The sequence below is a fragment of the Medicago sativa genome, chromosome 2, assembly GCF_051527215.1.
Source record: "Medicago sativa cultivar Bolivia chromosome 2, Bolivia_mono, whole genome shotgun sequence".
NCBI lineage: Eukaryota > Viridiplantae > Streptophyta > Magnoliopsida > Fabales > Fabaceae > Medicago > Medicago sativa.
The window spans coordinates 80212449-80227257 of NC_140750.1; the positions used below are offsets into that span (position 1 = coordinate 80212449).

Sequence of the window (14809 nt, forward strand, 5' to 3'; positions counted from 1 at the left end):
AAAAGTTTACATTTTTGGTGCAGTATTTTGCATAATTGAAAAAAATTTAGATACAAAAAATGTGATCCTAGAATTACTTTGAGATAAATAGTAGATTTTGAGACATGTATTTTTGGTGCTTTGGAAAATGCAGGGTGTATTTAAAAAATAAGGTCCATTAATTTGTAGAAAGGTAATCATGTAATTTGCAATCGGTTTTTGTTGGGTTGTATAGCTCATAAGAAACTATATAGCTATTTGCACCCTAGCAAGAAGAATCAGCGTATCGTTCGTTAGTCCATGAGATGCAAGCAAGAGTTTAGCCTTATAATTTCAAGGAAGAAAATTCAAAATTTACAATATCAAACTATTACCACTAAATTGATGCTTAATGATTTTAATTTTACTTTTTAAGAGACTTATTGAAAAAGTTTATTGATTTATTTTACGGTACACAAAATGGCTACAATTTTCCGGTCTGAAAAGAGTGAGGAAAATACCCGCCCGTGCCCTAGAATGACATATTTACACACTGTTATAAACCATCACAAAGTGGAGACTGTAAGGATAAGAATGATCCAGAATATACATATTTATCCATCCAAATTTCATACAAAAGCTTAGGATTATCCAAAAAAGCCAAAAGAAATAGAAAGTAGGTTTGCGTGTCAATGATTATTGAGCATACTTTTGCTTAGTCCAATAGTCATGGCTAACTTATATGAACAATATCATGTGTTTTCCACTAACTAACAACACAGACATTCTTAAAGAAGGGTTAACCTAGGTTCTGAAGACAAATGTAATCATTATTTTATGGTAAGAAAGTGATTATGAGAAAATATATTCAACAAAATGGATATGTAGGGCTATTGTAGAGCCTATCCACTAACATATACTTAAGGCTAAGTTTTATCCAATTCTGTATCTCTATAATTGTCACATTATGTGAATGTTCTGTCACTCTTTATATAAAAGCAACGTACTATATTATTTTTGGCACACAAAACAACGTACCATATGCAAAACATATCCATTATAGGATCTAAGATTTGCCTTAATAAGTATTTTGGATAAAATTTATTACAATGTTCTCGCTTATTTTTGTTGGAAGTGAAAAAATAATTAGCTTGCTGTTACACATTCCAGAAGTCTTTTATATTAAAGACAAATCAAAAAAGTATATGTACGTGCGTGTGCCTATCTGTGTGGATATATGTAATATTCAATTGAATTGATGAGTTTTCAGAATGATAATATATTAATAAATATTATAATTATTATTAGCACCACTTGTTGGTAAACTGAATATTTAGGTATGGTAAAGAAGATTGATACATGTCTCTGTGTATAATTCAGTTGAAAAGAACATTACATAATATAAACATTAGTCGGGGTTTAAACCTCAACTCTTCACTTATTCACCTTAAACTTGTAGCCACTATGCTATTCAACAAAAAATGATATATTTGTATACATGGCTCTTAGTTATTTTAAAATCTTATAGTAAAGTAAGCCTTATGGTAAATTAAGCCATCAAAAAAGTATTATAAGATAGGATAAAAGAAAAGAGAAATGATATTTTGACAACCACTTTTTGACAACTTTTGGACAACTTTCTCTCTCATACTCACATGATGTTGTTATTCTCTCTCTTCCTTTTTCTCTCTCCATTGTTTTTGACCAATAAAAAGTGAGAAAAACAAGGTTGTCAACAAAGTTGTCATCAAATGAATGTCAAAATATCATTACTCAAAAGAAAAAGGGTCTGTATCAAGCAAATAAACAGTATCAAGTGTTATACTATTAAAAAATCAAGACCCATTTAAAATAATGTTTAGTCTTGTAAGATTGACTCATTTCGATAACCAACATTCTTAAGATACCGATTGGGGACCACCATTGCATATGAATATAACCAGAATTTATGTTGGTTTTAAAAAACTTAAGAGATCATTGTCTCAAAAAACATTATGAATCGATCAAAGTTGCTGCTTGGAAACTCAATCATTCCAAAATCAAAATGATCAAAGGTCGTGGTCACGTTTCTTGCTTAGTTGGAAATTGCCACCTCCAATTCCAAACATTGTTTTCTTGTAACTTTCACCCTTGAAATGAGCACTAGCTAGTTTGTGCAACTATATGCTTTAGGACAAACTTTATTGGATTGAGCAAACAATTAGAAGTGGGCAAAGGCAAGAAACCAAAGTTCTTTTGGATTGCATTATGTAACATTTTGTTGAAGGAATAAAGAGAAGACAAGTCCGACTGTTGTAGCCACTTCAGGTGCTTTGTTTCGAAAACTTATGATTTGCATGAGAAAACGAAAATGAGAATTGAGGGCAAGGTTAACATTGCGTATAACACATAGTTATTGATAAATGTGCAAATTGGTAGACATAGGGGTGTTCATAGATTGGATTGGTTCGGTTTTGAGAGAAAAATCATCCGATTCAATCTTTTCAGTTTTGTTATTTGTTCATCCAATTGATTTGGTTTTAAAATCAAATTCAATTCAATCCAATCCAATCTAATCCAAATTTTTTCGGTTTGGTTTTCGGTTTTTATTTATGTATATTTTTTAGGAAATGCTTCTTATAGCAAAACATTTCCTCCCGATTGCATCACGACATCCTTTTATTGTGTAACTGCATCTTTAGTGGACCCTCTTATTTTTTATCCAACAGCCCATGTTATCTGTCAAAAGAAATCTAAAGGTGCATAAGCTTCGTGAATTGCTCGCTATTAATTTTTCCCTTGAAATAGCACTGCTGATATTTTTTCATTTTCTTTCAAGAAATATATTATTTTACGACATTTCATATAAAATGGGAAGGTTGCGAAAAAGATGAATAAGTAGAAAATAGAAGTAACATAAAGCAAATAAAATAATAGGTTAAAGAAAATAGTTACAGAATCGTAAATTGATAATATTTCTTAAAAAAATGAAAGAAAAAAAAAGTTAAACATTATTAAAGAACAAGTCTAGAAAATAGTTACATAACTGTAAATTAAGTAAACATTTACAAAAAATTCATATAATAATATATATATACAAGTATAAATATTTCGGTTTGGATTGGATTGAATCGGTTTATACTAAGGGAACCGAAAACCAATCCAATCCATTTAAAATTATGTTTTTTTTTTCAATTTTTGGTTTTTTGGTTTTGGTTTAGTTCGGTTTTTTGTTTTTTTTGGTTCGGTTACTGCGGTTTGCTTTAGATTGGATTGAACCTGAACACCTCTAGATAGACTGACAGTAATATTATAATGTGAATGGTTTATATAGAAAGGAACTGCATCCACCCATAAATACAAACACAATTATGAAATTTCATTGTCAAACATTGGATGTTTTTTGTGTTTAATTTGCGTATTTTCATACTTTTGAACTATTCTAATAATTCGATCATCTCTCGGGAAAAAACAAAAACAAAATCTAGGCTATTGCGCATGATTTATTATTATTCTTTTGGTACAATGCCATGATTTTACATAGAGCAATGCTATATATCAAGAAAGATTTTATCAAGAAAGATTTAAGAATGACATGGCAGAATAATCACCCTTAGATTTTATCAAGAAATTGTCCTGAAATTAATGTTAGCCAATAAAATCTCAACTTGACCTGAAATCATGGGGTGGTGCGGAAATCATGGGGTGGTGGGACTGAAATCTAATGGTGATTATTCTGCCATGTCATTCTTGAATTTTTCTTGATAAAATCATTCTTGATATCTGATAAGTGCTAAAAAGTGTTAATTTCATGTTATATTTTAAGCACTTTTTGTTGCTTGCTTTGCAAGTAATTGAAGGAAAAGCCGAGAAATAAGCGTTAAATGCCTTATTACGCTTTACTTATCATTATTCTATCCTTTTGTGCAGGAATTAGCCCAAGACATTGATCAAAGAAGCAAAATCATGAAAAAGTACTATTTGGGCAGAAGCTGTCCCTGGAAGCAAGCAGCTCGCACCCAAACTCGCATCTGCGAGTTCCAAATGCGAGTAACTCGCAACTGCGAGTTCCCTAACTCGCAACTGCGAGTTAGGGCGGTTTGATCCCTTCATTTATGACGTGGCAGCTTATTATTGGGCCAGAGAAGCAACTCGCATCTGCGAGTGGTGTAGCTCGCATCTGCGAGTTGAGGCAGGGCAGAAGTCTTTATATAGCCTCTTGCTACTCTTTGGAGAGGATCTTATCATATCTTAGCTTGATATTTTCTTAGCTTCTCTTAGGTTTTAGTTTAGATATTTTCATAGAGAGAAGTAAGGTAGTTCTTCATAGAGTGAGATTGGTTTTGGAAGTTGGATCTTAATACTTTGTTGAGACATCACAAGTGTAATGAATCCTTCCTTTTCAATCCATCCTTGCATGGCTTCCATGATGATGTGTAGCTAAATACCCTTTGTTGGGATGAGAGGTACTTGATCTTTGCTTAACATGTAATCTTTTGATCTTGCAAAATATGTTTCTAGCAATTTATATTCAATATTGTTGTTATTCTTGTGTTAATGCTTTCAATGAGATTCAAAGATGATTTGGACACAAACTCTTGAATCTTGAGCTAGAATAGCAATATATCTTAGGTTAACTTACTTGACATCTTTGTTAATCTTGTGATAATCACCATAATCAAGAGCTAAATGCTTTCGTATAACTCAACCAGGCTGGACACGGTCGATTAGGTTATTCGATCGACTTTGTTATCGTTTAAGGAATTTGGACACGAATGTTTAAACGATAACTTAGAAATAATTATATCACTTTGGACACGAAGGGTAGTTTAGAATTGATTGTGATAATGTTGCTTATGAAGCTAGAATTCGTATGGATCATTAGGTTACGTGTGACGCTTGGTTAAGGAACGCTACTCCTAACAAGTTTCAATCCTTATTTATCTCATCTTTTACTTTTTGCAAATTAGTTTAGATAATCACATTTCATTTCAAACAAACAAGTACTCTTAATACTTGGAATGATAGTCGATGTTAAACTGTCATTGATAACGCACTATTCCCTGTGGAGACGATACAAAAATACTTACCTCGTTTGATGCGAAAATATACTTTCATCAAAATGGCGCCGTTGCCGGGGAATGGTGTTTAGTTATCATAGATAGTACGATTGATTTATCGTTTTAAGTATTTGTATATAATCCGTAAATAGTTTTCTTTATTTGATCGTTGTTTGTGCTAACCCCTTGTTGATAAACAAAGAAAAGTTTCTTGTTAGTTGTTTCCGTTTTAGGATCACCACCTAGCCAAAATCATGGCTGATCATGGTTACTTCAACTTCTATACTCCACCCGAGTATGAATCCTATCCTCAGTATCAGCAACATTCTTATGAAGATGAGAGATACAAGGTGATTGAAAATACTTTGAATGTCTTCATGCAACAATCCATGATAAACATGCAAGATACCAACCAAAGATTGAAGACTTTATCACTTCAAATTGGGTTGATTCAAGCACAAATCATGGATAATCAAGCCAACAATCAATCCACTCTTAGAGAACAAGAAAATAATCCAAACATGTTAGAGAGAGTCGGAGAGATTGTTGAAGAAATTGTTGTTCACAATGAGGTAGTTACAGCTGTTGATATTGAAGAAGCAATGGTGGTTGAGAAAAAGGAACGGTTACTAATCAAGGAAGATTTAATGGTAACAAGAGGGAAGAAGATGAACAAGGTTGAAATCGATCGAATCATTGATGAAATTAACGCCTTGTTCAAACCAAAGCTAGGGAGGTCATGGACTCCAAATCATTTGTTCCTAAAGTTCATGGAATTCCTACCAAAACGTAGGGTGTCGAAAGATGATGTGCTATCCGTTTCATTTTGGCCACCCTAACGAAAAAGGCGTCGAGCTAACGACGTTAAACAAGCGCTTGTTGGGAGGCAACCCAATTTTGTAAGTCCATTTAGTGTTTTAATGCATAATTAGATATTAGAGTCATGTGCATGCATTACACCATCCAAAAACAGAATTCAAACAGAGAGCAAAAGTTTGAACCAAAAGCACTCGCAACTGCGAGTAAATAGCTCGCAACTGCGAGCTAATGGCCTTTGACCATGTTGACTGCCAATTCACTCGCATCTGCGAGTAAGGCTGCTCGCATCTGCGAGTAGCAGCAGTTTTTGGGCAGTTACGAAAATCAATGCCACTAACTCTCCTCACCCACTCATTATCTCCTTCATTTTTCGGTTTTGTTTCTCTCACCACAAAAAAAAAAAAAAAAATTCCAAAACTTTCTTCTCTCATCATACACCTTTGGCAACACAAACCCTAAATCATTCAAAGTTTCATTCAAGTCAAAGCAAGTCACATTGTTCTTTTTATTCTTTCTGCACTTGCATCTCAGGTTTGTGATCCATGTTATTCATTGTTCTTAAAGCTTTATGATATGATTTTTGAATGCATGTGAAACCCTAGGGTAGTTGATTGTTCTATTGATTTTTAATCTGTAAAATTGATACCCACATGAAGGAGAGGAACAAAAATCATGCACAGAATCATTATACTTTCAGTTGCATCCACAATTTTTGATTACCCATTTTGTAAAAATTTTCAAATAAAATTAGGGTTTGTGGACCAATTCGAATTACAAGCTTAATGCATGATTTTTCGCATCTCTCTATCAATTCAAGGGTTGAAAATGCTTTGTTAATGATTAGAACACATTGGTACTGAGAAGAGTTGAAAAAGATGCGTTTTTGCCAAATTCTGGGCAACTCGCATCTGCGAGTAAACCAACTCGCATCTGCGAGTATCTTCATATAGCTCGCAACTGCGAGTGCTTCTGCTCGCATCTGCGAGTTGCAGCAGAACTTGCTGCATGTTTATGTGATTCAACCTGTAATTTGTGTAATTTTATTCCATACTGGTATTAATTGTATATTCCATTGTGGTGTGGTATTTTTCTGGTTGTTTTGCAGGCATGGCATCTAAGAGAGTTAACTCCGGTAAACGAAAGCAAGGTGAAACATCCGTACCCCAACCCCCACTTAGAAACCAGTCTTATGATCAAGAGAGATTTAGGACTAGGTACCACCAAAATAGGTACAACACCTTGCTTAAACAGTCCTTATGGACTGAAAGAGTTGTTCAAATAAAACCCGAGGGACCTTATGGCCACTTTCACAAACTTTTCCTTGACCAAGGGTGGACTAGACTCCTAAACCCCATAACCAAAATCAACGAAGAGTTGGTTCGTGAGTTCTATGCCAATGCTCTTCCTCAAAACCCCCAAACCGATCCATTCACTTTTCAAACTTTTGTGAGGGGTAGGACAATCAAGTTTGACCGTGATGCCATTAACACATTCCTAGGAAATCCTTTTGACCTAGATGTGGAAACTGAGAATGGGATTGATGACTTTCACAACAAGCAAAACCTAGGTCATTTTCTCCTTGACGAGCAACACGAAGAAATTAAAAAGTTCATTATGCTAGAGGGGGAAAACTATGACAAGAGTGGTGCGGGTAGAGAACACATTGCCCAATATAAAAAGATGACACCGCCAGCCAAACTGATGTTTAGATTTATCCTCCATAATGTCAAGCCTAATAGTCATATGCTTGATTGCACCATTGATGTCTGCCCTTTAATCTTTTACATTCTTAAAGGCATCAAGGTGGATATAGCACGCACTATTGCTTGGCAGCTGAGAAAGGTGGTACTCCAAGGCCATGGGGAACCAAAAACCCGTCTATCATTTCCGGGGTTAATCATGGGGTTGATCAAAGACACCCACATGCGGATGCCCACTGATTATCATGAAATCATAAAAAACCCCATTGATGATGCCTTTATTACCCGTTACATCATGGGTGAATCGAAAAAGGGTAAGGGTAAGAAAGGTACGGGAGCTTCCTCATCATCACACCAACCTCAAGCTCCAACATCAGCTGATGATTTCTCACGCATGGACCCAGCCCAGAGGCAGTGCTTTACTTACACATGGGACTACCTCGATGCTAACAAGAGGGCGATGACTTCATTGCATGATTCTTTGTACCGGATGCAGCTACATGCCGGTTACCCGCAGTTAGCAGACCATCAGGTTCCTTTGCCAGAGACTTTTCAGGCTTATTGTGCTTGGCCTGGGGACAGGCCATTTGTCTATGGAGGGGGTGGTTCTTCAGATATGCATGTTGATGATCTAGGTGGTGATAATGAGCAGGATGATCCAGAGATGGTCCACAGTGCTACTTCAACCCCCCATGGGTCTGATGATGATGGCATGCAGTCTTGAGGAGGAAGAAAAGACTTGAAAGCTAGTTCTTTTTGAATGTTTTTTTTTATATATCAAGCTTTCAGTCAATTCTTGCTGTCTTCCTTAGTTGTTATTTCTTTTCTCTTTTGCTACTTTGTGAACAATATTCTGTTGGTTTTTATTTTAGCACATGTACTCGTATTTTGCTACTTTGTTAAGTATTTCGGTTATTGATGTTTGGTAACTTTTATTTCGTTTTAATTAGTATTATTAAGTTCGTATTTATATTAGTATGGTTTAATTTTATTTTGTAGAATAATAATGTGTTAGCATGTTTCGAGTACTTCATTTGGTTTTAATTTAAAAATTGTGGAAGTTTCTTGCGTATCACTCTTGCTTAATTTCAAATCTCAGATGATTGATAACAATTCATAGTTGTGATTAAAGCGCAAAGCCAAGGTACAAGTTTCCAGTTTTTCTAGGTTTTTACTCGAATATGGAACGAGTACTTTGCACAAATTTCATTTCATTTAGTTCTTTACAATAATTTTTTTTGTTTGTGAACCACGTAGTACTAGCCTAAAGTGAGGAAACCTCAAATATTTGTACATATGCAAGGAGACCGGCTTTCATTGTTTAACTCGGTTGTTTTATGTTAAATCCAATAATTGTTTTAAATTGTGTGAAGGCATGGAAGTGATCAAGGCACATTTTTTGTTATTGAGTGAAACTTACTTGACCACAAATAGCCTACCTTGTGAGAAGAGCGAGTATTTGCTAACCCACTTGAGCCAAATGAATCGGAGTCATCAATTATGAACTGTCAATTCATAAGCACAATGCTTGATGAAGTTGCCTTTAAATTTTTCAAAATTCAGTTCATTCTTGACGCACTTTAGGACTCTGATATGTTTTTAATTGTTGAGCCCTTAAATTTCAATGTTATTTGTCCCTTTTGCCTTAGAGTAGAGGAACATTCAATTAGGGTATTTGTTGATTCAAGTTGGGGAGAGAAGGTAGATGTAAATCTTATGTCAAGTACTATGGTGTAAATTTATCTTTGATCAAGACAACATGTTGTTGTAAATACAAAAGAAAAGAAAAACAATGTGTACATGAAAAGAAAAAGAAAAATCCAAAAAGAAAATAAGTTGTCAAGATCAAAGTGCTTCATGTTAAAGCACCAAGGGTTTGTAATGATTGGTAGGAAAGATTGTGAATTTTAATGGTTGATACAAGGAATGCTCCTCTTTGATAGGCTTTTTGATTTCAATTGCCCCACATATGACATTTCTTTTGTAGCCAAGCCAAGTTATAACCATCAAAGACCTTTTGATCCATGTTTTTATGCCTTTTGAAACGATTTTTGGATGGACACATAACTTGATTGGAATGTTAACTTGATTGCCGGATGTGTGTTCATAACCCTCATTCATTTGATTTCAATTGTTTATCTACTTTCATAGAAGTGTGTTAGGTGTGGTTCGTAAATAAATATATTATTGTTTTGAAATGTTTGACATGAACTTTGTACTTAGGACTCATCTCATGTTAGTAGTAGAATTTTAGATTAGTTGGAAACTTAGACTTGCCCGCGCATTCACTTTTAAATCATTCATCTGAAGATGTTTTCAAAGCCTTTTGTACTTGTGTCTTGTTATTAACTTGTTTGATTTTCAATCTTTTGTTTGAGGACAAACAAAGAGTTAAGTTGGGGAGAGTTTGATAAGTGCTAAAAAGTGTTAATTTCATGTTATATTTTAAGCACTTTTTGTTGCTTGCTTTGCAAGTAATTGAAGGAAAAGCCGAGAAATAAGCGTTAAATGCCTTATTACGCTTTACTTATCATTATTCTATCCTTTTGTGCAGGAATTAGCCCAAGACATTGATCAAAGAAGCAAAATCATGAAAAAGTACTATTTGGGCAGAAGCTGTCCCTGGAAGCAAGCAGCTCGCACCCAAACTCGCATCTGCGAGTTCCAAATGCGAGTAACTCGCAACTGCGAGTTCCCTAACTCGCAACTGCGAGTTAGGGCGGTTTGATCCCTTCATTTATGACGTGGCAGCTTATTATTGGGCCAGAGAAGCAACTCGCATCTGCGAGTGGTGTAGCTCGCATCTGCGAGTTGAGGCAGGGCAGAAGTCTTTATATAGCCTCTTGCTACTCTTTGGAGAGGATCTTATCATATCTTAGCTTGATATTTTCTTAGCTTCTCTTAGGTTTTAGTTTAGATATTTTCATAGAGAGAAGTAAGGTAGTTCTTCATAGAGTGAGATTGGTTTTGGAAGTTGGATCTTAATACTTTGTTGAGACATCACAAGTGTAATGAATCCTTCCTTTTCAATCCATCCTTGCATGGCTTCCATGATGATGTGTAGCTAAATACCCTTTGTTGGGATGAGAGGTACTTGATCTTTGCTTAACATGTAATCTTTTGATCTTGCAAAATATGTTTCTAGCAATTTATATTCAATATTGTTGTTATTCTTGTGTTAATGCTTTCAATGAGATTCAAAGATGATTTGGACACAAACTCTTGAATCTTGAGCTAGAATAGCAATATATCTTAGGTTAACTTACTTGACATCTTTGTTAATCTTGTGATAATCACCATAATCAAGAGCTAAATGCTTTCGTATAACTCAACCAGGCTGGACACGGTCGATTAGGTTATTCGATCGACTTTGTTATCGTTTAAGGAATTTGGACACGAATGTTTAAACGATAACTTAGAAATAATTATATCACTTTGGACACGAAGGGTAGTTTAGAATTGATTGTGATAATGTTGCTTATGAAGCTAGAATTCGTATGGATCATTAGGTTACGTGTGACGCTTGGTTAAGGAACGCTACTCCTAACAAGTTTCAATCCTTATTTATCTCATCTTTTACTTTTTGCAAATTAGTTTAGATAATCACATTTCATTTCAAACAAACAAGTACTCTTAATACTTGGAATGATAGTCGATGTTAAACTGTCATTGATAACGCACTATTCCCTGTGGAGACGATACAAAAATACTTACCTCGTTTGATGCGAAAATATACTTTCATCAATATCTAGCATTTTCCTTTTACATATCATATAATATATAGATATTTTTTTGAGGGGATATTGATTATAAACATATTTGATTGATAGTACTACACGTGTAATAAATTAGACATTTTGATGTTACTTGCCTAACAATTTTTAATAATGAAGTCGTTAAATATTTGCATGCTATCCAAGTGCCACAAATTATATGGTTTAATTTGGAGGCACGATTTTATATATTAGCTTATATTTGTGACAACTAATCAAATAAAATCTAAAAATAAACAAGTATAAAGGTCCACTAAACCTAAAGAATTGTGGGTGTTATATACATTGTCTGCGTAATAATAGAGATTAAGAAAGGGACACATACATGCAGTGGTGGATCTTGCCCAAAATATTGGGGGGAGCGGCAAATATTAACTAAATATTATAATTGAAATTCATAAAGGTCATCAAGTGCATATCTGATGTTCATCAATAGAGCACTTGAGACGAAGTCTATTATGGAGAATTTGATCAGAAATCTGCTCATCAAGTGCATATCTGATGTTCAGAGATTGATTGAACAAGTCTTGAGAAGCTTTTACTGCATTATTGTGAAATGAACAAGGACTTTCTCCAATATGTTTAAGAAAAGCACACTTTTTTCCAGCATTCACCTTTCTCCATACTTTAAATCCTTTTCTAGTAAAGACATCAGCTGCAGGATTGTCACTTGGTTTATTAGTGAACAGGTAACAAAGCAAACAATAAGCAGCATCATTAGTTGGAGAATACTCTAGCCATGAAGGGAACATTTTGAACCAAGCTGCTTGAAACCGTCTTGGATGCTTATCTTCATTGAGAGGGTACTTTTCAACTAGCCATTGATAGGGACCCAATTAAGATAAGCTCGTCGAACTTCATCTCTTTGATTCACTGGATATTCCCAAATCTGGAGGCGCTTTCCGGGATCACGTTCTAAACAATTGACATCAAATTTATCCATAGAAACTTTTTGAATCTTGCAAGGCTGCTCATCCGGTTGAACCGTTTGATCACTCGAAGGGTTTCTTTCAACTGTTGATGATGAAGCTATACAATTTTCATCTATGTCAGAAACTTTCCTCTTAAAAAAGGCATTAAGTGTCTTAAGTTTGACCATTGTATCACTCCTGCAAAATGCACAATTCACACATCAATAAAAATGTTTAGTTGAATGATAAAAATTTTGAGCATTTATTTGCCTTTATTTTCATGAGTAAGCCTAAGAACTATCCAAAAGAGTTTGTCCAAAATCAGTTTACACAATTAACAAGATCAGTTTGCATATAACAATTAACAAGATCAGTTTGCAATTCCCCCAATTTTTTATTTTTAGGGTTCAATTTTCCCCAATTTTAAGCAAGCAATGCAAATAATAACTTATACCAACATTGAATTGAATCAATTGAATATGAGAATAACACATTGTAAAGAGGAAACAAACCTGAAGTGTGAAGAATGAAGGGATTCCTTTCACTGTTCAAGCAGCGAGAGAGACTCTGAGACATGTTGAATCGCGGTTGAACATTGATCGCGTTTGAATCGTTGTTGAATCGCGGTTGAGAGAGAGAGACATGTTGTCATGTTGATTGTTGTGTTGTGAGTGCAGTTTCTTTCAGAAATCGCGGTTGAATCGCAGGAGGGAGATTGATTCACGAAGCTTAGGAGGTGTGAGAGTGGGGGTGCCAGACTGAAAATATCAAACAATATGAGGGGTGCTTTGGTCTTTTCCTATGTAAAATTTTTTTTTTTTTTTAAGTGGGGGGAGCCATGGCTCCCATGGGCTCCTGTGGAGTACCGCCACTGCATACATGGGAGTAAAACTACTAGAGCAGAACTGAACACTTCAATTATTGCCTTCCTTCTATTATAATATATTTATGAATATATGTTGTTAAATACAAAATTACAAACAATCGTGAATCATGTGATCAAAATATGTGATCCATTTTTGCTCATCTTGTAAAGAAAAATGTCAAATCATTTGTGCTTTAACAGTATTTTCTTTTTAAGTGTATGAATATGAATATATGATGAAAGAGATCTCACTATTATTAATGTACTCAAAATGTTTTAGACTTGGTCAATATTGTTTGGGTTCCACCATTTTATTCATGCTTTTGTATGTTGAGGCTTTAACAGTACCTAAATGAATTGAATGGGCACAAACGTTAATTAATGAAAGTATTCTAAGAAGAGTGCATTGTCTCACGTACACGCATGCGCGTGATATGTAGAATGTACTCAAAGAAGAGAAGACTTAACATCAAAGAAAACCCAAATACATGAGTATTTTGTTGTTGGTGACACTAATAAATCTCTAAAGGCACTCGTTAAAAATTAATTGATTCGTCTGAGTGTCATTTTAATTAAAAAAATTGTTTTAAAATGAAAGTTATTTGCACTTTTTAATGTAATATTATTATTTTATTTTTAATTGTATCCTCTAATTAATTGAGTATCCACTACTTTCAAAACATCGCACCACTAATAAATTGATGCTAGTTTTGTAAAATTGTCATGTCTTTTGACACTATTATTAGTATTTCTTAATTTGTGTGTAAAAACATTAAACGACGCTAATTTAAAACGGATGAAGTAAAAACAAACATAATTATTAAATTTTAAGTAGCAAAAGTTACTTTTGAAAATTCAATATATTTAATGCGATATTCTTAAAATAGAACAAGTGTTATATTCAAAGAATATTTGTTAATGTAACAAAAAAAAAATATGTTTCGCTATGTAGTATGTACTCAAAAAAGAAAAAACATAATCCTCTCAATTAGGGGTGGGAATGAGCCAGGCCAAATTAGACTATGCTTAAATAAATCTAGTCTAGCTGAAAAAACTAAGGTCTAAGCTTTAACATTTTATCTGTCAAAGACTTTATTTTAAGTCTGGTCTAACCTTTTTAAAAGTTTGGTCTGACCTATTAGTCTGTCTAAAAGTCTAGTTTGTGTTACAAATTTTAAATAGAGTTCATTCATCCATTTTTTTTTCTTTTCAATTTGTGCAACGTACTTAATGTAGAGATAAACATTAATTAGATACAAATACAAATTAAACCTAAGTCTAGGCTTAGGTTTGAAGGAATTGTTATTTTTCTGTATTACTATATAAATAATAAATGTGGGGAAATATAATATACTCATATACGGGCCAATCTGATAGTCTTGATAGCCTTTTTTTTTATAAGCCAAAGCCTAACCCATTTAAATTAATAGGTTTTTTAAAAAGCACATGTTTGACCTATTTATTAAACGAGTTAGGCCGAATCAGACTTTCAGTAGACCGGACTATAGGTCCCTGACGAACGGCATGACCTATTCCCACCCTTACTCTCGATACATACCTTCCTATTCCACTATAATTCGGAAGCAGTGCTCTTCTTTCTTTCTTTCTTTTTTAAAGAGGAAGCAGTGCTCTTATGCTCACCCATATTGCAATCTCTTATACAATTTTTTTTTGGTGGTGTAATCTCTTATACAATTTAATACATGGGAAATCAAATAAATGAAATTTTAATTTTTTAATGGAT

The 14809-nt window shown here is 34.1% G+C and overlaps 1 long non-coding RNA gene across 1 annotated transcript; it reads right to left on the minus strand.

The window, feature by feature from the left end:
• Positions 1 to 11658: 11658 nt before the first annotated feature.
• On the minus strand, positions 11659 to 13074 carry LOC146951273 (uncharacterized). Its single transcript, XR_015027858.1, has 2 exons — positions 12713 to 13074; positions 11659 to 12398 (listed from the first exon to the last, which is right to left on the minus strand). It is a non-coding gene; the product is annotated as an uncharacterized LOC146951273 (long non-coding RNA).
• Between the last annotated feature and the right edge of the window lie 1735 nt (positions 13075 to 14809).